This window comes from Microtus pennsylvanicus, chromosome 4, assembly GCF_037038515.1.
Source record: "Microtus pennsylvanicus isolate mMicPen1 chromosome 4, mMicPen1.hap1, whole genome shotgun sequence".
NCBI lineage: Eukaryota > Metazoa > Chordata > Mammalia > Rodentia > Cricetidae > Microtus > Microtus pennsylvanicus.
The window spans coordinates 141,884,843-141,909,100 of NC_134582.1; the positions used below are offsets into that span (position 1 = coordinate 141,884,843).

General features: G+C 47.5%; 1 protein-coding gene across 5 annotated transcripts in view; it reads left to right on the top strand.

Annotated features, from left to right (window-relative positions):
- The first annotated feature begins 4,887 nt into the window (after positions 1–4,887).
- The window catches only part of Svil (supervillin), a 208,215-nt gene continuing 188,844 nt past the window's right edge, over positions 4,888–24,258 (top strand). For 2 of the 5 annotated variants that reach the window (XM_075970710.1, XM_075970714.1), the window contains exon 1: positions 4,888–5,205. The gene's annotated coding sequence lies outside the window, so the exon portion shown is untranslated. Of the gene's footprint in view, positions 5,206–5,954; positions 6,039–24,258 lie in introns of those variants that run through there. The other 3 variants (XM_075970711.1, XM_075970727.1, XM_075970712.1) reach the window with 3 other exon arrangements.

The window sequence follows — 24,258 nt, forward strand, 5'->3', positions numbered from 1 at the left end:
TGACTTAGTGAGACCTTTTCTCTTCAAGTTAACACACGTGTTCATTTGGCTGTATACCCCTCTTAGTAGCCTCAAGCTAACACACGTGTTCATTTGGCTGTATACCCCTATTAGTAGCCACACCCCTGCTTATTTTCTGAGTATTATTAATGATAAAGTCAGAACAGAGAGTGGAAAATTAAATAGAGCTGAGGAGTTTTCTTTGCATTTGAGAATAAAAAAAAAAATTCCAGCTGATAGCCACCTAGCTTAGTTTCAATGGCTGAGACAGGCCCAGTAAAGAATAGCTTCAAAAAATAGTGCAGACTACAGGAAGATTTCACAACCACAACTTATTCTGATCAACTCCTTCTGATCTCACCCCCGAATCTGAAGAGGAAAAAGATTCTGGAACCCATTGTTAAGTTTTGTAAGACTCATGCTTGTCCCAGCCTGATTTCTTTCAGATTCTGCCTCCCTTACAAAAACAAAACGTAATGGCTTAATGACATTCATGACCACCATGCTCGTTTCTGCTGAGAAGCAGGACTACCAGAGTTGTCTTTTAAAGATCTTTCTTTTATAATTTTGGCTGTTTTCAGCTCACCTTATTTGTCGTTCTTCTAAAAATTTTCATCTACTGTCATCCTGGGGTCCAAGTTTAAATTCTTCTAATCTGTCCAGACTGCAGTAACCAATGCAATGAAAAACTATTACAGCAATAATATGTAACCTTTGCTTACATGGCAACATTCAACAGACTCCAAACTTCAGGCTAAGGAGGGAGAACATTGCCTTCTGAACACTTGTGGGCTGGGGCTTGCTTCCCCATGTAAAGGCGTCTAAGATGTTGGACAGACTTGGCATAGCTATCAAGGCTGTAGTTTCCAAGGATCCCTTGTTAAACAATCCTATCTCATTCTGTCCCTGTTCCTGGCCTTGCAGCCTCGGTATTATCAGAGCTCAGACACTGGGCACATCATTCTGAGCTGCAAGTTGGCTCTGGGCCTTTCACACCTGCTCCAACAGAGCAAGCCTTACTTTTATTTGTACAAAGCATGGTTCAGTAACATTCTGCAGCCGTGGACTATTCTTAACCCAAACTCACTACACTTCTTGCCTGTTTGGGGAACCTCCATCCACACTGGCTCCTTTGGCCTCTCTCTACTTTTTTGAATCACTAGTTTTATGTCTTCCCACAACAGGCTCACTCCCATCTTGTACACCTGTATGTCTTCCATCCACAGAAGCATTACAAGGCCACCTACTCCTTGTAGAGGGGACACTGTGTTTCAGTATCTGCTCTGCTAGTTCTTGATTTTAAGTCTACCCCAGAGAATGTTCTCTTAACTCACCCCTTCTCTGATCCGGGTGTTCTTTGGTAATACTCTCTAGCTGCCTAAGGGAGGGACACTCAGGCTTTTAAATCATGATCCACAGGAAGAAGCCCATTTGGTGACACAGGAGACACAGGCCTACACACACACACACACACACACACACACACACATGCACGCACGCACGCGTACACATTGTCACTCACCTTGAAAATATAGTAAACTTAAATGCTCTACTAAGGATGTACTTTACTGTTTTATTTCTAATTTTGCTTCGTAAGGAATAAGATAGGCCAGGGGGGTGTATGCCTGTAATCCCAACACCCAGCGGGTCAAGTCAGGAGGATCAGGAGTTCCTAGTCAGCTGTTTAGTGAATTTTAGGCCAGCCGGAGCTACATGAACCCCTCTCTCAACTAACTAAAAATTGTGAGTAGAGGGAGGCTCAGCAGGTAAAGTCCCCCACTCCCAAACCTGACAACCCAAGTTCCATCCCCAGGACCCGCTTGGTAGAGGGAGAGAGCAGACTCTGTCTTTGACCCACGGGTGCACTGTGGCACACGCACCTTCCATACATAGAGCTACAGGTAGATAAAAAAAATGCAATAAAAGATTTAAAAACTGAAAAGGAGGAAAAAGAGAAGAAGAAGGTGTTGTTTGGCCAAAAGCACAGTTTGGGACGAGTATACTGAAAACCTCTGTCTCACGGACCCTAAGGCCACAGAAGCAAAAGAGCGCCGGAAGATATACTGTAAGTAGGAGGTGACTTAGGAGAGAATTTTCACAAAATATTACCGTAAAAATGGGGACCACTCAAGATAGGTAATTTGTAAGTGAATGCTAGATTTTACCAATGATTTTGGATCTCCAAGACTTAATTCATTCCTTAATGTGTGTATATATTATATGCATAAATATATAGTGTATGTACATATTTGCATATATGCATGTTAAATATTTTTGGAGAATCAAGGTCAGTCTAGTCTTCAGGCTTTCCCAAAGTGGATGAGGTCCTTGTATCTGGGTATCCACAGTAGAATAGTGGAAGACACTTAGTAATGGTGGGAACACAGGCCAGCGTTTTAAGGGTTATGATTAGGGCTCACGGACAGAGCTGAAAGGGTGTGGGCCTCCAGGAGGTGGCAGGCAGGGAAACTAGACAGGTAGGAGTGTGGCTGTTCTGAAGCTTGGAGATAAGGTACACTTGGACATGTAGGGGTCACATGTGAATTGTCCCTATGAAGGGAGGCAAGGGCAGACAGAGTAATCCTCAAGCAAGTCAAGGTGTTGGCTGAGGCCCCAGGGAGAACCCTGGGCTTAAGCAGGACTCCAGGCTCTATTTGCAACACCATTTAAGGCAGAATGGGGAGGACACTGACTGAAGAGTCAGACTAGGGCAGGGGTCTTACTAGGAGATTGCTGAAAGCCAAAGAAGAAATAGTGGGAATGACTTAGATGGCAGCAATGGTGGAGGGAGCACAGAAAAGGCTTATGAGAGGCGTCAAGGATTGAGTAGCTGGTGGCTTGAATCAGCAAAATGCAACGTTTATGCCTGGGATTGCTCTCATATTCCCAGCAGGCAATGCTAGAGTCAGTGGGTTTGTGTCACACTCGGGTTGGGGGTGGACTTCAATCACTAGGTTAGGGTGGCACTGAGACTCTTGCGACCTCATCTTAGTTAAGGTTACTATTGCTATGGTAAAACACAATGACGAAATAAGCTAGGGAGAAGAGAATCTGTTTGGCTTACACTTCCACATGTTAGTTCATCATTGAAGGAAGTTAGGACAGGAGCTCCAACAGGGCTCCTGAGAGCAGGAGCTGATAGAGGCTATAGGGGAATACTACTGGCTGGTTTGTTCCTCCAGACTTGCTCAGTTACTTTCTTGTAGAACCCAGGACCACCAGGCCAGGTGCGGTACCACCCACAATGGGCTGGGCCCTCTCACATCAATTACTGGTTTAAAAAAATGTCCTACAGGCTTGCCTGCAGCCTGAACATATGGAGGCATTTTCTCCGTTGAGGACAAACAAGACTTTAGCTTGTATCAAGTTGACATTAAACTAGCCAGCACAGGCCTGAAAGATGCAGGGGAACCTGGCCTGGAGAAGAAAGGGTTTAGATGAACCCACAAAGAAATGTGGGACAGTAGAGTCTGGGGCTGAGGCCTTGAAAAGGTCTCTCGCTGAAAGGAGTAACTTACTCCGCTGAGCCTTTCCTTAGCTTGGCCTGGACACAAACACTTCCCTCCCCCTCCTGTCTACACCATCTGCAGATTCGCAGGCATTCTTAGATCCAAGCAGGAAGAAGCTTTCCTGTGCTTACTCAACACAGTCAGGGTCTGCTGTGGGTGTCATGGTTTCCCATCACTGTGTGTGTGTGTGTGTGTGTGTGTGTGTGTGTGTGTGTGTGTATGCGGGCACGCACACATGCGTGCCAAGTCCACTCCACATGTCAGCATAGGTGGAGGGAAGAAGGGTAGGGTGGGGGCTTTGGAAGAAAAACCCTCAATTTCCTCTCTAGTATATTGGCATTGAATATATCTATATCAATGGTCTATATCCCATTCACTTGGTTCGTGGAGATCCCAGCCCTAAGTTCAGAATGCTACTGCATTCGCAGCATGTCTTCAAAGGGGTAATTAAGTTGCAACTATTTTATAAGTTTTCATAAGAGATTTGGATAGCGACAGGATCAGGGAAGACCAGGTGAAGGCACAGGAAAGAGGGACATCTATAAGTCTTAGGAGAAATGCCAAGCTTGCCAGCACCTTGATCTTGGATGACCGAATTCCCGAGCAGCAGGGAAATAAGCCCTCCACAAAGTCCCGAGTTTGTGACTTCTCGATAGTCAGCCCTAAGCAAATACACTTACTTGGATTTCTCCTTTTGGGCCTGTTCTGTGTGAGCTAGGAACAAACTCCAGAGGGGGGAAAATAAGAACTGAACACCCTGAGTAAGCTAGTAGGAACTGGAAGGAAGTTCAGTTCTAACACTCTGCTCAAACAGAAACGTAATGTATTTCCTTAGATAGATTTCTCTGTCGCTCTGTTCTTCACACAGCATTTCCTCAAACTTGAAGTCAGCATCACCTCGGAGCATGTGAGAAATGCAAACTGCCTGGCCCCACCTGCAACTTGAGTGGTAAAGGTTTGAAGTCTTGTGTTAACGGATTCGAGAGCTCCAGGAGTGAGGATTGGTAAGTTCTCCTGGAGTCGGTGGTAGTGGTGGTGGCGGCAGTGGTGAGACTGGACTTAGCACAGATGTGAGTGTCCTAGCAAGGTGGGTCTCCTTGGCAACCAGCACGGAGTGCTACAGGCTGCAACGTTCACTCGGGTTGCCAGGTCCTATCACTAGAACCGCTGGAAGCTCACGCCAGTCGCTTGGGGACTCGGAGGTGAGCAGCGTTTCTGACTCCCGGAAGCTTCGGGTAAATAGAGCCTAGGGCGGATGAGCCCAGGAGCGGCGGGGCGCGTGCGCGGGGCGCGTACCCGGGCCCGGCCTGGGCGGGAGCGCGCCGAGGGGGTGGGTCGCACCAGCTCCGCTGGCCTGGCGCGCCATCTGAGCCACTCAGAGCGCCAGGCGGCGGACACCCGGGGGCCCCACAATTAATACCCGGCTCCCGCCCGCCGCGCGGAGATTCGTGCACCGGCTGTCTGGGAAGGAGGCGCTAGGTCAGTTCTGAGCCCGCAGATCACTCTCTTCCAGACACTGAGACCATCCGAAGAGGTGCAGACTCTGCCCGCGGCCTCCTAGAGAGCTAGCCCTGGCTGAGGACTGTGCTGCGGACCTGGGGTTCAGCGCGATTGTGCGTCCCCCGGACCACGGGGACCTTGTTGCAGGCGCCGGGCGGCAGGTGGGCGAAAGCAGCTGCGCAGAAGTGCAGAGAGGGTGAGTAGGGTCGGGAAGGTGGGGTCCCAGAGGTTCTTCTGGTCTGGACCAGGCCTTCGCGCCGAGATGTTTTCCCAACGGGACCCTTAAGTTGCTCTGTGGACCTGCAGGAGGCTGAGAGGTAAGCAGCCGAAGTGTGTTTACCTCGCCGAGAGAGCAGAGCGAGGCAGCATGTAGCCACACCCCCAGCCTGGCCTTCAGAGGCGACACGACCCAGCACCCAAGCCCGGCGGCTGCCACCGCACCTGGAGCTCCCCGGGAGCCTCTTCCTACAGGGAGATTCTGGTGTCACAGACTCCCGTCCTTTCAGTCCAGGCATAGGAGAGGCACTGAGACTCGGGGCACAAACTTAGTTTGAACACTGTAAACGCTGCTCTTCCAGTGTTTTAAAAACTGCACGTGCGTATTGTGGATGAGGGCGCGGGGCGGGGGAGGAGACTGGTGACAGAACTGCGCCGCTTGGTCTGCAAGGGGGTAACTTTGGCCTTTGGTGCCTGTTGGGGCGTAGGCACAGCTTTTAGGATCTGGCTCAGACCGTCCCTGCGTTCTGAAAGGGGTGTCCCTGCTCTGAGTGGCCTACGGGGCTGCTCTTGGTGGCCCGGCAGAGGGCGCCAGCTCCTGATCACCACCCGGGCCAGTAGAGGGGAGGGGATTTGCGAAGCTCCAGGTAAGGAGCCCAGTGAATCATCCAGCGGCGGGGGTGGGGTGGGTGAGCCGGGCTCAGTTGCAAAGAGGCGGCGAGTAGCCGGGGAGGCACTGGTCGGGACTGTGGGGCTGCTGTGCCGCGGGAGGCTGTGAAAGTGTCTAGGAGGCGCGCGGAGAGTCTGGGCAAGGTAAGGAGTGACCCGGAGCTCTGAGGCAGCACTGGGCCAAGGACGGCTGTCTCGGGATGCCGCTGTGTACCTCCCCAGGTGGGGGTACAGGGTCGGTTTCAGGGCTGCCCGCAGCTCTGCGGGGGCGAGGCTGGAACCCGGAAGACACCAGCCTGGACGGGCGGCGGGTCCTTAGGCCGCTACCACCGGATGCTGTTTTTAGCTCGCGGGGTCCCGGGCGGTAACAAAGGCACTGTGAGGCTGCTGCTTCCACCCACTTCCGTCCCGCTGCCCCTGAGGGGAGGTCCGACAGTGTTTGGATTTTGGAGTTTCGGGGAAGTTAGGTGAGAGGAGGGGCGGAAGGAGGGCTCTTGGGCCAGGGTGCACGAGCGAACACAATTTTAATTTCGCGGTCTCCTTCTTTTCTCCAGTCGCCGGGGATTGCCTGGGCTCCTGCGCCCTGGGACGCGCCTTGGTAGGGCTTGCCCGGGTTTGAACTGGCCGCTGGGCGAGCGCTGCCACAGCCTGCCCATGACCCTCCCCTTGGTGTAAGCTCGCCGGCTCCCCAGGGGCGGGGCTTAGCACGGGTGACAGTCGGTAGCCCCTGCATCTAGAAAGTGGAGCCCCAGAAAGTGTTGATTGTATTACTGTGAACAGTAACAGAAGAAATTCCGAGTCTCGAGTCACGGTATGGGTCCGGTGCAGGTTTAAGGGCCTGCCGTGTAGGACTTGCAGACCCGTTGAAGTCAGTTTATCGAAGTTGCGGTACCGTCGAAGGGAAGAGGCCACTTGGTTTCTACCACTCCGTCTCCATCTCAAGTTGTCCACTACAGTCTCTAGCACAGGCACGATTATTGTCATGCCGATGGATCACAGGGGAGGCTTCCCTGTGTGTCTCAGGACCGGGACCTAAGGGGAAGAAGTGTTGCTTACGTGAAAACCAGACTGCCACACTCTGCTGGTAGGTGCCCTCAGCCCCAGGGTTAGAACCTAAGTCACCTTGACACATCTCTCAGCCCAGCCTCGCCACAGCCTGCTGCGGTAAGCGCTTGGCTGGCTGGCTGGCTGGCTTGGCTGGCTGGCTGGCTTGGTACTTAGGAAAATCCCTCTGATTCTACTTTGCATCTCACCGCCTCCTTCAGAGGGTGGGCTCTGGAAACTAAACTTAAAGAGGGAAAAGGTCCACTAGCGGTCGGTCCTGCTCCAGAAGGGGTGCTGGATGCTTGCTGTTGCAGAAAAGGCTGTTTCTAAAGAGATTCTGCTTGGTTTGGTTTTGTTGTTCTGAGAGAGGGTTTCATGCTGTAGCTTAGACTGTCGGAACTCAGGGCAGCGCCTCTGACTCAGTCTTCTGGGTGCTGGGGTTTCAGGCATGACTTTTTTTTGATGGATTATTGAGTCCGTGCTGTAATCCTGGACACATTTGATCTAGTTGGATTTTAGACTTCTTCCATTAATGCCACCACTCTAGTGACACCAACTTTTTGTGAAGTTTAAGGAACGTGGAAGAATTAAATCTTAAAAAAAAAAACAACAAAAAAAAGGAAAACCGAGAACCTTCCTGTAGAATTACAGGGCAGTCCCCTGAGAGGAGTCACCACTGCCTGTGCTTTCCTCACAGGTGGCCCTGGGGCGGGGGAATTATCCCCAGCACGAGACAGCCAGGCCCCACCCTGTGTGCCTCGGCCACAGGGCTGAAAGTGTGTGTTAAATTTACTGAGAGCTGCTTTGGAAGTTGCTTTTCCTGAGGAATTTGTAACGACCCTCCCCCCAGCAGTTTCTTTTACAGCCCTAAGAATATACTGTCTACATGGTTCTAGGAACGCTGAGCTCATGTTTAAGACAGGGGCTTCCGTATGACCCTGAATGCTTCTGAAATGTGTGGCTTTAAAAAGAGAGGTGTGTGACTCTAGCATAGCACTCTGGGGTTCAGACTGTCTTAGTGTTGTGCCAGCCATGGGGACACCCAGGGGTAATGAGTGAAGGCCAGACCTGTGTGGTCAAAGTGGCTGGCCTCGGGCTAACACTAACACTATCTGCCACTAACGTTGCCTTAGCCAATTGCGCAACCTCTCTGAGCTTCATTTTCCTCCTTTAAGATTGAGATAATAGTAGTCTAGCCTGATTTCCAGCTACAAGGATAAAATTAGATAATGTTTGTAAGATTCTTGGCATGGTACCCAGCACATAGTAGCTGCTCAACCAACCAGTGAGGTCTTTCCTTCCGTGTGGCATCTAGACAGGTAAAGACGGAGATAACAGCTTGCTCGGCCTCATCCCACCCCGCTTTGTCAGGTTTTTAGTATTGTGCACTGAGGAATTTCTCTTCGTCAGCAAGCTGTGAGGTTGGGGGGGGGTTGTTGGTGATGGAAACTTTGTCCACTTGCAGGAGGAATTTGCAAGGGCCTCCGGAACTATGAGGCTTTCCTCCTGGCTGCGCCACTGGGTAATTTTGTGGCTAGCTTTCCAGTCATTTCCCTTTCCTTTAGATTTAAAGCCAGTATCCAAATTACCACCAAGACAAGACTGAAAAAAAAAGACCTTAAAACTGAACTGGGAAAAGGAAGTAAGTATTCATTTCTTTTCTGTCCAATTAATGAGCCATCTATAACACTAAAGAAAAGAGAGTCTGCTGGGAAACTGTGCCTCGCAGTCTTGGAAAGAGGACCATTTTACTTGGAGAATACTGCTGTTTGCTGAGTCTGTAAGAGGCCGGGGAGGAAGGGGAGCGGAGCTCTCCTTGTTGTTCAGCTATGTTTTCTCAAGCGTGGTGGACTGTAGGACCTGAAAATTGCGTGCTTTTAGAAGCTGCTGGAAGAAGACACACAGGGATAAAGCTGAAGAAACACAGAGCAGCCAGGGTGTCCATCCCACATGAGAAAACCCTGGGAGAGTTTTCAGCTTCATAACCCTAAATGGAGAACTATTCTGTCTGCTCTCCCCTCCTCTCCTTCTCTTCTGGATTTTGCACCTTTATCTTTCAAAAACAAGTTGAAATTTTGGCAGTTCCGTCACGCCATTCGCAGCTGTGGCGTGGCTGTCTTTGGTGTAGCTGGGAGACAGAGGCTCTGTCACTGTGCAGATCCCACATATGGGCATGGAGTGTAGCTCTCCCACTCTGGAAAATGAGCTGACCCTATAACTGGCTTCTCCCTCCCTGAAGCTTTGTGCCCTTAGCTCCATTTGTAGCCACTTGTGCCCCAGTGTGCAGTCTGAAGCAGCTGCAGGACATGCGCCAGGCCCACCCTGCACTGTTGCTTCCTTTGTGGGGATGATGAACAGGCGGTGTTATTTTGGATCACATAGCAGCCTGTTCCAAAGCCGCTTGCATTCCCCAGCTGTTCCACAACGTTTTTGCATAAGGGAGAGAACTTGCCAGCTGCGGGGCCACTGAAGTTCCATTTACTGCTTTTGTCCAGTAATGGGGAGGTTAAAATCCTCGAAGCATTGTTAACCTGCAGCCTTTTAAGTGGTCTCACGTGTCTCTGTAACATCAGCAGTGTTCCAGACAGAGTTAGGGTTTGTCAGGACAAGACTTCAAAACAAACGGCACAACTTTTCTTTTCAAGGTAATTGTTTTAAACATTTTCTTTTGTAAGTGTGTGTGTCTGCGCATGCACACATGCACACATGTCGTATTGGTATGCACACTTGATTGAATGCAGGAGCCCAAGAAAGACAGAAGAGGGTGTTAGATTCCCTGGAGCCTGTCAAGCTGAGTCTTAAAAGCAATGTCACAACTTTATTTTTCTTTTGTCTAAATTACTTTTTGAAAGATTTTTTTAATATTCTTTTCAATTATTGTATATGTCTATATATGGGCATGTAGGTGCTCCCAGAGGTCTAAAGAGGTCATCAGATATTCTGAAACTGGAGTTGCAGGTGATTATGAGCTCCCTACATGGGTGCTGGGAACTAAACTGGTGTCCCCTCAAAGAACAGTATACACTCCTACTTGCTGAACCATCTCTCCAGCCCTTCAAATTAATTTTAAAGGATAACTAGTAGGTATAGTTTTCCCACACTTAAAACAACATCTGATTTATATTTCATCAACTAATAAAGTGTTAAATCTAGCAGTAGAATTACATGTTTTAAAAAACTGTGCCATAGCCGGGCAGTGATGGTGCAGGCCTTTAATCCCAGCACAGGAGGATCTCTGTGAGTTCTAGGCCATCCTGGTCTACAAGAGCTGGTTCCAGGACTGGCTTCAAAGCTACAGAGAAATCCTGTCTTGAAAACAAAATAAAAACAAACCTGTGCCATATGTATCTGGCTTAACTCTATACATTGTTCTAGTGCAGTGGTTCTCAGACTTCGTATTGCTGTGACCCTTTAATACAGTTCTTCGTGTTGTGGTGACCCAACCATAAAATTATTTTGTTGCTACTTCATAACTGTAATTTTTCTAGTGTTCTAAATCATAATGTAAACATCAGATATGGCAAGGTATCTGGTATGTGACCCACAGGTTGAGAGCCACTGCTTGAGAGAGTGGATATTATTAGCACACATTGTATGTGGTTCTCAAAGAATTACTATTAAAAGAAAACCTGTACTAAGAAGGGAATGCCTGTTGTTGTTGGGGAAGACACTTAACACCACCTAAGCCTCCATGCCGCCCAGGGTCCTGAAACAACCATCTTCATTAATGCAAACTGTGAGTTGATGGCCCTTCAGTCGCCACAGTGTAAGTTACAGTCTCTATTGGACTGCACTTGGCCTCTGTCTCCTTTGCTCTGTGAGAAGTTATAAAATGCATGGGCCTCGAGCCCCCTGGCTCCTAGTCCCTCTATAGGATTTGTCTGTTATCACTGAGTTAGACCCTGCTCTTCTCAGTTCTCCATCTCTCCCTCCATGGCCCCCTTAACATACGCACACACTTTGTACTTCGTCTGCTTGAACAGAGCCCAGAGGTTTTTATACTACTTCCATTTTTGGTTGGTTTTCTTGTTATTTTCACTTTGGGCTATCAAGGATGTCCAGCCTGGTCCTTAGGACTGATGAGCAAGTGTCTCTTGTCACAGAAGAAACTGAGGCCAGCACTACATGAATCTCCTCCAAATTCAGCCCATGCCTAGCTGGGGGTTGGAAGGGTCAACTCCACAGAAGAGCTTTAATCTGATTTTGGCTTCTGAGATTCCTTGTGCTTGTCCTGACCACAGTGGTCCTGCCCAGATCTTGAACACTTTCCCTGGGATAGATCCTTTTATTATAACTTTTGCATTGCCATTATTCTCTTGACAAAAAGCTATCCATAAATATTATTTCCTAAGGCACACAGCCCTCCTTTCTGTTACATGTGCATGTATGCCTGCACACATACACACACACACACACACACACACACACACACACACACACACACACACCTGTGCGTATATCCCTGTGTGCATACAAAGACCTATTATGGTTCCTGGACTCATTTTCCTTTCTCAGCCAGGTCAACATCTTTCAGAGATGACTCCACATTTATAGCATAGAATGGTTCATTTCTGTTCAGTGGTTTGGATGCTGTAGATTTTCCGAAGATATCATAGATGGGAAGCCAAAATTAACCTGGCCTGTGCTGAAGAGATGGCTCAGGGTTAGGAGCACCAGTGTTTGGTTCCAGCAGCCACATCAGGCAGCTCACAATTGCTCTTGAGAATCCAGTGCCCTGGCTTCTGAGGGAACTTGTACTCACATATACATACCCACGCGCATGGGTGCACACACACACACACACACACACACACACACACACCCCTACATGTGATTAAAGACAATAAAAATATATCTTACAAAACCCAATTAACAATAGCAGAAGTGACCTGGCCAATCCTTCTCACAGAAGAACCCTTGGGAAGTAAACCTGTTTCTCCCTGGGAGTGACATGTTCTCCCTTCTACCTTATGCTGCTCAGGGTTTGGAAACAGCACCCATTTCTTTCATTTCTTTCCTGTAGCTTGAAGGGGACAGACTCTGAGGTGCAGTCAGAGCCCCTCCTCAGCAGCCTGGGGCTTGCTCTCTCTGCATACTGGGATAGCTCCCCCTCAGCCCTGGACGGACCTCTTTCTTGTGGCTGCCATTCTGCCTGCTGTCCTGGTCCGCTGCTGTCACCCAATGGCCACCTTCTGGCAGCTCCGGGTATCAAGTGTCCTAGGGAAATCTTTAGACAGGTTTCCTTTGGATGCCCTTCTGCCACCTGTCATTGGTATTCAATTGCAACCCCCACTATCCAGCCTGCTCTGAGTGGGAGGAAGTCCCCACCACCCTGACCCCAGCAGCGGCCCCTGGGTTTCCAGGAACAGGGCTTCACGTCTTTTAGGCTGCTTTGCTCTTTCTTACTTTACCCCCTTTTGGACCCAGCCTCCTAATTCTTTTCCCTTTGTCTTTATAACAATTTGCAAATTTATCTCTTTGTTCTGAGTTAGTTCCCTTTGGCTGTCCCCTCCCTCTAGCCTAGAGGATGCTTTGAATACACTATCAAAGGTTTTGTTTCCAGGCAACTTCTGCCTTTAGAAAAGGTTCTTTGGAATTGAAGTATGGAAATACCAGTTAAGAAACTGGTCAGGTCAGGCCTTCTAAAAGCTTGAACTTTGGGGAGATTGTTTGGAATTTATTTTGGCTTTCCTTCCACATGGCAGCACCCGAGAGCAATTGAAATGTATGCTTGTTTTGGAATACCTTCCGATTGCAAATGGAAATTGTACGTGCAGTGCAGAATTAATTTGTGCTCCAGCCCCACCCCTTTCAAATTATATTGCTGGAGAATCTTTGGACACAGTTTGTGCCTTGTTGCCTGACTGAGTTGTGTGTAAGTCACTGAAGATTGGTCTTATGTGGTTGACCTGGGGCCTTTTGTCCTTGGGTATGTCTGAGCTCTGACGGTGAGGCCAGGATCCTATGCTGCTGAGTGAATCTTAGAAATCCTTGTCAGACTGATCCTAATGAAGGCATCTTGGGAAGGGAGCCCTTGGCTGTTGGATGTCCTTGCCTTGCTCTGTGATTATGTTTTGCTAAGGATCCCACGAATAACTTCTCCCTGCCCAGAACCTAAACTACTCCTTCTGCAGTGTGTGTGTGTGTGTGTGTGTGTGTGTGTGTGTGTGTGTGGTGTGTACTTTCCTGCTATTGAGAATACAGCTCACAGAGCTTTCAGTCAGGGCTCCTGTGCACACGGAGGTGCTGGGGGGAGGGTCCATTCCAGAGGATAATAGGCGGGGTGCTGTAACCACCTGAGGCTCTCTAAGCACAAGCCTCTGTGGCCCAGCGCCTCTGAAGAGATGAAATAAGAAGACAATCTTGGTTTGAACCCAGATCCAGGGTCATGAGTTATGGGCTCTATCAGTATACTCTTGTGTGTACTTGTCACACTTTGACCCCTTCCCCGCGGCTGTTTGTTGTGGAGGATAATCTAAGTCTGGAGGCACTTGTGTAAAGGATATTCAGTAGTGATTTAAAGAGCCCCTCCCTGCGGTGTAAGGAACACACCATGCAGATCTGTCTCAGTGAGTGTCCTCACAGTGTTCTCTGTGTTCAGATTTCTGCCAACTGTGTTTGTAAAGAGACCTATTTTCCCTTTGCTGAGTGCTTCAGCAGCATGCTCCCAGCTTTCCTGCCTTCCAGGACAGAGGGCAGCTTACACCTCTTTGCCTCTTCTCTGGGTGTTGTACATTACAACCAGTTGTCTCTAGTTTCTGCCTAGGTGGCTTCCATGCTTAAGATCTCTGCAGTGTAAATGGGCCCTTTGCTGAACAGAACATAATTATTAGGACAAGTGTGTACATGCTAATGCAGGACACATTGTGCATATCAGTACAGAATGCCCAAGTGCACACCAATACAGGACACGCATGCTTAACGGTGCAGGCATATGTGCGCACCAGTGCAGTACATGCATGCACACTCGTGCAGAGCACGTGTATACAAGTGTGTGTATACATACTGACGAAAGTGTGTGACTGTCTGGTTCTGGCTGCCAGATGGTATAGAATGTTCTGTCCTGTGCTGTTAGCTCTTGCCAGGGTGTACGTTGGGTTGGGTTCTAATGAGAAAACGTCATAGTTGAAAATTTGGAGTTAATGTAACTTTTTCCAGAGACTACGGTTTTTGTTCATGGATTTCAAGTCTGAAAGTTCTGTGTATAGAACTAAGGACTTAGATTCCTGGGAAAAAGTGAGTGATCTGATCTCGAAAGTGAAGAACAAGTGTAGAGGGGACGTCCTTCAAGCAGTGGTAGACCGTGTCCATTCTGCTCCTGAGAATGGATTTGGTGGGAAACGTTGGAACTGAACTCATCCCCCCACCTCTTAGTCCACATGCTTCATACTGGACCCAGAATTATTTAATCATCTTTTGAAAACCATTCATCACAATACATTTCTGACATTGAATTCCCAGGAAAATGAAAAACATGCATAACAAGAAAATTGCAGGGTTATGAATGTTTTAGTTGATTATATACATAAACCTAACATCTCTGTGCTAAAAAACGAGCGAAACTTTTCACAAAATGGTGCTTTTCCTGTTCTTAGTTCCTAGAGCGCTGGAGGAAGTCTTTATTTTCTTCTACCTAAAAATCGGTTCCATCTTAAGCAGGCCTAAATGCGAGATGTTCCCCACAGACTCAGGAATTCACACTTGGTCCCCACATGGTGGTGCTGCTTGGAGAGGTTTAGGAGGTGTGGCCTTGCTGGAGGAAGTATGCCACAGAGGGTAGGCTTTGAGAATTTACTGCCTTGCCCCAACTCTAGTCAGCTCTTTGCTTCGTGTGTTCAGTTGAAGATGTAATATCTCAGTTTCCTACCATCATGCTTGTAGCTCCCTACCACAGACACACACACACACACACACACACACACACACACACACACACTTTACAGAATTCTGTAAGCTTACTATGGAGAGCTCACTTTGACTTTTGAGCAGATGCTCGTTCAGGCCAGACAGCAGCACTCCAGAGCTTTCTTTCTTCCCCAGTTTCCAGCTCAACTAGAATATTGGTTCTCAATCTGTGGGTTTCAGACCCTTCAGGGCTGCATATCAGATCTCCTTCATATCAGATGTTTACATTATTAGTCATAACAGTAGCAAAATTATAGTTATGAAGTAGTATCTAAATAATCTTATGGCTGGGGACACCACATGTGGAACTGCAGCATTAGGAGGTGGGAAACACTGAGCTAGACGAAGCCTTGACCAAGAGCATTGCTGTGTCTGCATGGTCTTCACTCAATCTTTCTTCACCTCTTAAAGGGAGACTTCTTATTTTTTTTACAGTTTATTTATTTATGGGGTGGGGATTCCACAGGTGCCACAAAGCCTGTGTAGAAGTCCGAGAACAACTGGGGGAACTGTGTGTGCCCCAGAGATGGAATTCAGGTTGTCAGGCCTAGAGGCAAGTGTCTCTACCCACTGAGTGATCTCGCTGGCTCTCCTCCCAGAGTTTTTAAATCCTGTTTGGTTGCCAAATTCACATGGGTTGCTTATAGTTTACCCAACAGTGGCTGCTCTGTTTCATCTTTTCAGAATGGTTTTTCCTTTGTTTTGGATTCTGGGGGACAAATGAGCACATTAATGAGCTGTGGCAGCAGGCACTCTCAGCCCATCGCTGGTAGGCTTGGTGGGTCCGTTACCATCCCCAAGTACATGTGAGAATGAGCATGCCTGCAGACCCCGTGCTCTGTAAAAGTTCGGCATAGGGCGAAAGGCCAGCACAACACAAAAGCTCATCAGAAAAGTTTCGTGTGTAGAGACTTGTTCCTCTCCTTCTCTTTTGAAATATCAAGTTTAAATCTCAATGGCTTTTTAAATGTATTTTCATGACCAAATACTTTTATCTATTTTGTATTTTATGTTTATAAAATACTTTTATGTTGTTTATGTACAAAGAACTCTGCTCGCATTTTTCATAATCTTCTTGTGATGTATTTAGTGGTGTTGTGTGTTGGTTTGAATAACTGTCTCCCACAGTCTCTGGCATTTGAAAACTTGGTCCCCAGTTGGTGGCTCTATTTGTTGAGGCTCATGAGGTAGTGGCCTGGAAGGTACTTCACTGGAGGCTGGCTTTGAGAGTTAAACACTTGCACCATTTCTAGGGTTCTCTCTTGGCCTCCCGTTTGTGATCGAGATGTGAGCCCTCAGCTCTCAGCTTCCAGCTCCAGCTCCCAGGTCTGCTACCTGCTGCCTCCACTTGGCCTTGTGGACACCAATCCTCTGGAACCATAAGCGCCAAATAAACACCTCCTTTTAGAAGTTGCCTTGCTTGTGGTGGTTTTTTTTTTTTTTCAACCACAGAAAAGGAACCAAAACAGCAAAACGGATATCCCCTTTCACCAAGAAAACAGCATCAAGGCCCCCAGAGGTAAAACATCTGATCAGAATGGCCAGCGGGTAGCAATCAATCACCTCTTCACTGTGTGTCCTCTCTCCCACTCCCCTCCCTTCTTCTCTTCCTTCTTTCTTTCTAAGAGTTCATATTGTATTGAATTGTGGCGTTGTCACTGGCTTCCTAACCTTTTAGTTTCTGGACAGCTCTTTTTGTGCAGAAAGTTTGGGTCAAGTGTTAAGTCATTTTTTTTAACTTCCACAACTCTTGTATAAATTGTCCCAGCTTTTTCTTAACTACTATACTTTTATTATTATTATTATCATATTGACAAAAAATCTTTTGCAGTAATTTGGGAAATATTATCATTTTATAAACCTATTATGCTTTCTGATGCGTAATAGTACATAAATCTATAAAGTGCTTGGTTGGTAATTTAATATCTCCAATACCTCCTGATAGCCTACTGTACACCTGTACCTCCTGACAGTCTACTGTACCCCAGTACCTCCTGACAGTCTTCTGTACCCCCAATACCTCCTGACAGTTTATTGTAACCCCAATACCTCGTGACAGTCTACTGTACCCCAATACCTCCTGACAGTTTATTATAATCGGAGTACCTCCTGAGAGTCTGTTAGCAGAGCACTGGCCTTAATCGGATGCCCTGTTGCACTTTGGTAAGCTTTGTGGTTTCCCATATAACTCACTTAATTTGGTTTTTTTCCACCTTAAAATATAAGGAAACTATGACCCAATATATGGTTATTTCTGATCTTGCAATGCTTTTGCATCTCAACCTTTGGGATCTCTGCCAGTACCTATGCAGTCTCTCTCTCTCACTTCCGGTTCTGCAGCTGTTTCCTTCTCTCTGTTCAGAAAGAAATAGCATTTGGGAATGTTGAAAGGCTAGCCGAGGAAGTAAGTGGTGTCTAGCATGTTCCTGATTGTTCCTCAGGGGCTGGACAGCCACCCACTGCCAGGACTGTTGGGACAAGTTGGACCTCAGGCCATTCTGCCCACCTAAGGAAGCCACTCGGGGTGTGCCAGCCCACCACAGCTGCCCTTGCGATGACTGTGGCAGCACTTCCTTGGTGAGTGTCCTGTAGCCACGGGGCTTTTCTGTTCACCACTCCCGTCCCTCCAGCGTGAGGTGGTGGGGAAGCTGCCTCGGGCTGAGTGGGCTACGGCGTTTTCAGATCTTCACTTCTATTAATATTACAGGTTATGAAAGTCCACCTAGAAGTGGGGGAATGGAGAGTTTGTTAAGTGTGTTGAGAAGAAAATGATACAGGAGGCTATTCTGAAATTCACAAACCACCTTATGAACTAGAATGTTGTATTCAGCATGGCTAAATGGATTCTCTTTCATCTCATCTTGTATGGACCCTCTACACCCCCTTATCAGCTCAAAAATTCAGTTTATATTAGAAAATTCATTTATTTGGAAATACATTACTTTGCTTCATATTTTAAAGTGTGAATTTTACCTGAAATGGGGGAATGCTCACTTAGCCCTTAGGGTTCTTGTGCCTTTTATTTTGTCCTTTATGCTCTCCAGTGTTTGTGTGTGTGGTGGTATGTGTGTACATGTATGTGTTTGTGTGTGTGCGTGCACATATGTTGTGAGGGGGCAGAGGTCAAGGACAAGTGTCTTCCTTAGTTAATCTTCACTCTTGCTCACCGGGAGTTCTCTCGTTCAGTTCAGCTATACTCTGGCAAGTGATCCCTGGCATCCTCCTGTTTCTGCATCACTCCACCCCAAGTGCTTACGGGCAGAGGCTGCCATATCCAGCTTTTATGTGTGTGGTGGGGATTTGAACACAGGTCCACATGCTTGCACAGCAAGCCCTTTACCCGCAGAGACCTCCCCCAATCCCATTAGTGCTCTTCACTTCCCAGTTGCTTGCTCCATGCTGTCTGCTATTGTTTGCTCAGGTAGAACTAAACTTAAGGGGAACAGAATTCTGCTTAGTCACCTCAGTGGGTCTAGAGACTTGGGAAGATTTTTCTCCACCCCCTATTCCCACTTTAGACACAGAGTATCTAGTAGAGTATCTAGTATGGAGTAGACACAGAGATGGCATCTAGTCCATCAAATGTTGCCTGTTTTCTGAAGAAAAACACAACATGCAGACCCCCTAGTCTTATGTCAGAGTGTGTCCCCGAAAGCCCTTAGGAAGGGGTGGCGGGGGAGGGAGCACAGTGCAGCGATGCAGGAGGCATTGGATTGTCTAGTTCCTACTTAACTTGTCCTTCTGACACCATCTGCTGCATAGCCTTGGGTGAATAACTTCACTGTCTTTGGCCTTTACTTACTCCTCAGTGTAGGCATTCCCTTGCAACACTGTTGCCCAGTCGAACTCCCCAAATTGAAATATTACTAGTTGCCCCGCCATGCATTCAGACTATCTGGTGCATCATATACCTTGGGCGTTTTGATTTTAGAAGTTCATAACCTTGGGCGTTTTGATTTTAGAAGCTTGTAAACACATTAAGTGCTTCAAGAGGCCTTGAAGTAAAGAATACTGCTTGGCATTGTTAAGTCTAACTTTTTCTTTCTTTCTTTTCTTCTTCTTTTTTTTTTTTTTTGGTTTTTCAAGACAGGGTTTCTCTGTGGTTTTGGAGCCTGTCCTGGAACTAGCTCTTGTAGACCAGGCTGGTCTCAAACTCACAGAGATCCGCCTGCCTCTGCCTCCCGGGTGCTGGGATTAAAGGCGTGCACCACCACCGCCTGGCGAAGTCTAACTTTTTCTAAACTATTTAAAGATGAAGACTCCTAAATTCTGAGGAAAACCCTTAAATGTTGGAATATCATTAATGTGTCCTTTGTAGTTAGGGGTGTGTTGGACTAGCTTGCCTGCCAAATTTGGCATGATATCTGTTTGTGATAATAAAGTTGTGTTGACAAACAGCCTCATTTGTTTATCTGTTCAAGCTACAGTGGCAGAGTTGGAAAAGTGAAGCCGCCCCATATGGCCCACAACGCCTAGAATACTCACCACTGGGGAATTGTAAAAGTGTACTTGCCCCTGATTATCGTCTTCAGTGAGATTCACAAAGACAGTCGCAGAAAGATTCGCCCATCAGAAAGCAGTGGTCTCGTTCCAGAGGCAGAACATTCGGGTTCCGATGTCACTGTTTTGTGTTTTCTTTTTGACTCTGTTATAATATGTCACACACACACACACACACACACACACACACACACACACACACACACATTAAAATTGGTGACAATGCACTTAGTTATTTCCTTGTTTCTTTTTGAAGTAGGATCTATGTGGCCCAGTCTCCTGCCTTAGCTTTGGCTTCTTGAGGGTTAGAGTGCCAGGCAATAGCCACACCCGCCCTGGTTATTCCTTTGACAGACCTTCTAGTCCATCAAGTCATGTGTTTGGAGCTTTTATCCCTGCTGTTGCTGTCATCATTACTGTTGCCGTTGCCCTAGGGAGCTTTGAACAAGCAGAGATAGGAACTAGTGGGTTAGCTTAATGCAAAATTAATGGCATAGGATTAGAAAGATTTCCTATTTCTTCCTTTGGAATTTTTCTGGAAATTACTGAGAGTTTGAAAATGTTTAAACTCACAGGAAAGTGGGAAGAGCAGTCTACGGTCATATCCATGGGAAGGGCACTGGGGGTTATGTGGGTGGGGTCGTTGTCATAATCCAGGATTATCTTCCAGCTCAGACGCATCAATACCTGCAGCCTGTAGTGCCTCTGCCATAGAGCTGCCAATCAAGGCTTGCACAGACTGCTCTGTTATTCAGCCATCCACAAAGATCCTTTCTTTTGGACTATGACTGTTTATGTAGTTTACCTTAATTTTGTCAGTACAAAAAGATTCCTAGAGGGGCTGAAGATTTAGCTCAGTGGCCTTTGCCTAGCATGTGCATGCCTTGCTTTAATCCCTGGCAGCACACACACATGAACACACAAACACGCACACATACACACACCCTTAAGCAAAATGCAGATAGAGAAATACTCCCTTAAAAATACTTTATTTATTTACCAATATATGAAGCTGGAGAATGTGATCGATTTGCAATGTATACACTCATCAATAAGTCAATTCTCGTTCCTACTTTGTCCTGTTGCATAGCCCCCCTAGGGCTGGCACACAACATAGTTTAAGCAGTTCTGCTGGGAGCATTTCGGTCTAGTGCATAGCAAAGGCGATCTTGTGAAATAGCTTCTTTAACTATATTAAAAGCCAGTGTTTCTCTCCAGTCCAGGACTTCTGAGAACTTTAGATGTAGGAGGTCAGGTCCTAGGGTGTTCGGGGATACCTTGTTGGTGAAGGGATGGTAGAGGGAGCAGTGATGTAGGCACCTAAGCTAGCACTCAGGGCTCAGCATGGACTACAATGTTGTGCTTTCCAGCCAGCCCCTCCCCACCCCAACACCCAGCTTCCGCTCCTGTCACCTCCTTCATCTTTACCTTCATGCCAGTCCCTACCTGGGGTATGGCCCCATTAACTTGTGTTCCAGAGGATTTTATATTCTCCCTCTCCTCTGTCTCGGTCTGTCTGTCTGTCGCTCTGTGTATGTGTACACGCTTGTGCATGCATGCACGTGCATGTGTGTTCACAAATCCTGGCAGAATGAGCAGAATTGCTCTATCACACTCCACTATGGGTGCCAGGAGAGATGTTTTGGCAGCAATGCTGTGGGGGAGCAGTTACCCCCACTTTGAGTAAACAGGAGCAGAAGAGAAAGGTGAACCTCTCAAGCCGCTTTTCTGTCCCGGCAAGTGATCATTTGTCCCAGGAAGTTCCTCCTAGGACAGATCTGTGGATGTCCTCCTCCTTTCATTTCGGTGGTGGCACTGGCCATGGCAAGCATTTGTATTCTTGGGGTGTTTATTTGCTCACACGCACAGTCTACCCTGTGTGAGGTGTAAGGGATGCAGAGAGCCAGCTTGGTCCTGTCTTTAGGAAGCTTTGGTCTAGAAAGGGAGTTGGCTTGGGTGATAAACTAGGAAACACATCTCATTCGTGTATCATGCTGGGAGGAATGATGGGAATGGGGTGGTGGCCTCTAGCCTGTGCTTGAGGCGGGCTTCTTAGAAGAGAGACCCTGTTAGTTGGAGTTGAGAGAGCACCCCTGGCAACTGGCACTGACCACTTAGGTAAAAGCCCATGCTTGCCTCCCCTGCCCTGGGGCTGACTTCAGTGTACCGTGCCTGTTGCTGGAGGCTCTTCGGGGCTGGGATACGTTTTGTGAGAAATCATTAAATCCTCAGAGGAATATTAATAAGTGGTTGCATATTTTCAATCACGATTAAATTATTTTAGGAGTTTGTGTTCCATAATAAACCCTTTCTGTCTCCTCTCAAATAATCAGGAGGAGAATTTCAGTTTCAGTTTGAGCAGTAAATGATTTGCTTGAGACAAGTCTATGATTAGTTTATGTTCTCCTCAGGAAGGAGGTGGGAGAGGAGAGAGCCCTTGCTGGTGAGAGACCGAGAAAACATTTCAGAATTACCGTAAAACTGCACAAACACCTTTGCTTTCTTAGTTGACACAGGTAATTGTGCATCTTTCTGGATGTGCACGTGATATTTGCATACACATCTGCAAGGCACAATGAGCAAGTCAGGCTAATTGACACTCGTCACCTCGTGCATTTACTGCTTCTTTGTGAAAGCAGCATCCTGTGTTGTGATTTCTTGTGAGCTTGCTTACTAGTGAGCTCCTTCTCCACCTGTAAACCACTTGTTCCCGGGGAGAGGCCTGTGCAATGTGAGCATGCTTACTAGTGAGCTCCTCCTCCACCCATAAACTGCTTGGTCCTGAGGAGAGGCCTGTGCACTGCTTCAGACTTGGAAGCCACAGCTCCAGCTGTTAAAGGAGCCATTGTGAACTTGGAAGGCTAGGAGCCTCTCCTGAAGGTGCAGGAATTAGCCGTTCAGAACCCACCAGACAGCTGCCCAGAGGGAAGTCTTTGCTGTTATCACAACTTTACCTTGGGCAGTTTCTTGGTCACCCAGGAGTCCTATATAGACTGAGAAAGACTGAGAAATGTCCCAAACTTAGGGGTACTGTTCCTCCAAGCAGAGCCAGGACCTTTTGACAATCCCCCTTCTGCCTCTTTGAGGACACTGGTGTCTAGACCCTTTGCAGAGGTCACTGGCTAATTTCATGTATCTGTGTCCCTCTGGCCTCATGTGAGCCCTTTGTTCAGGACAGGGAGCCCCAGCAGCTGACAGAGAGGCCTGTGTTCTTGCCTGTGCCCTCCCTGCTTCCGTGGTTGTGAATGAAAAGAACCCTGGCCGGGAGGAGACATACTTGGGGTGCACGTCTTTAGGAAAGATATGGTCTCTAGGGAGGAGCCGTCTGACAATAGGTAGAGGGCTGGTGGGCTGGTGCAAGTTTCCCAGAAGGGGACGCACACGCCAGCTGACCAAGCTGCCTTCCAAGTCAGTGCTGAGAGGGAACGGCTGAATTAAGAGAAATTGTAGATATCAGTGGGAAACTATGTCGAAAGGGAAATAATCTTTAAAAACTGCTGTTGTCAGAGTCTTCCTAGAGGTCTCGGAACTTGCTCTGCAGCCCTTGGTTGGCCCCTGACTAGAAATCCTCTTGCCCCTACATCTGCAGTGCCGGCATCACAGGTGTGTAACACTGGACCGCCACACCTGGGGAGCAACCTTGAGCCCGCCTCAAACTTAGGGCTTTTTGGTTTTTTGTTTGTTAGCTTGCTTTTATGTTTACTTTTACAAAGATTAGGGTTTCTGTTTTTTGTTTCTTAGAAGCAAGTGCCTAGCTGTTTATATATCAGCAAGCCTATGCCCTCGTAAGCGCTGATTGAGGCTTACTGAGACCCAAGTGAGTTCTTATGGCTTTTACAGTGACCTGAAAGAAACGGCGTTTCTTATTTAATGAGCACACACTTGCTGAACAGCCTGCCTGCTGGGTCCCAGAAAACTCTACCTCCTTCTGAGATGCACAGAAAGGAAACATGAGGAAGCAAGTCTGAGTACCACTCACCCACGGGCAGGTGTGCTCTGTACCTCAGAGAACAGTTGTGAAGGCAACCTGACTGGGAGCAGGTAGTTCAAAGCCACCCAGGGGCCAAGACTGTGGGCTCATTGCTTAGTGTTCGTTTCAGAGTCAGTCACCACGGTGAGCTTTTCCTTCTCTCTGTGTGGTCTTTGTGTACATGTTCACCGGGGGGTTGACATTGGCTGTCTTCCTCTGTTACTCCCAACCTAACTTTTTGAGACAGGTCTCTCATTGAACCTGGAGGTCGCTAATGGCCAGGCTATCTGTGTTACTGATGCCGTGTGATCACATCTTGGTGTTTAATGTGGGTGCTGGGATCTGAACTCAGGTTTGCTGACTGAGCAGTCTCCAGCCCCATGGTAAGTTTGGATGTAATGGATGTGTGTGATGTGTGTGTGTGTGTGTGTGTGTCTGGTCTTAAAAGCACTTGTGTCACATTGCTGGGGAACCTTGACTGCATGCCTCTCACCTCCCAGTCACACTGCCTTAAGGAAAGCGTGGCATTGGTCCACAGATCTGAGAGGAAAACCCAAGGATAAAGCCAGCTTTAGTTGGGAATCAGGTGCCCCTGAGTTTCGACCCATTTGTCAATGCATTGGATGACCTGAAGGATGTCTACCAGCTTTTGTGGCTTCTTCTTCCTCCTCCTCCTCTTCTTCCCCTTCCCCCTCACTCCTTCCTTCTTCTCCCCACTCCCCCTCCCCTTCTCCCCACTTCACCAGGGATTGAACCCATGACATCATACACTAGACAAATACTCTATACTACCAAGTTATATCATTCCCAGACTGCTTTTGACTTAGTGAAAAGGCCTGAGTTATCAAGGCTGACCTTGAACTCACTCTTTAGCCCAGGTTGGCTTTAAATGGTCCATAATCTATTCTACCTTGGTATCCCGAGTTTCCAGCTTTTGTTGGGGAG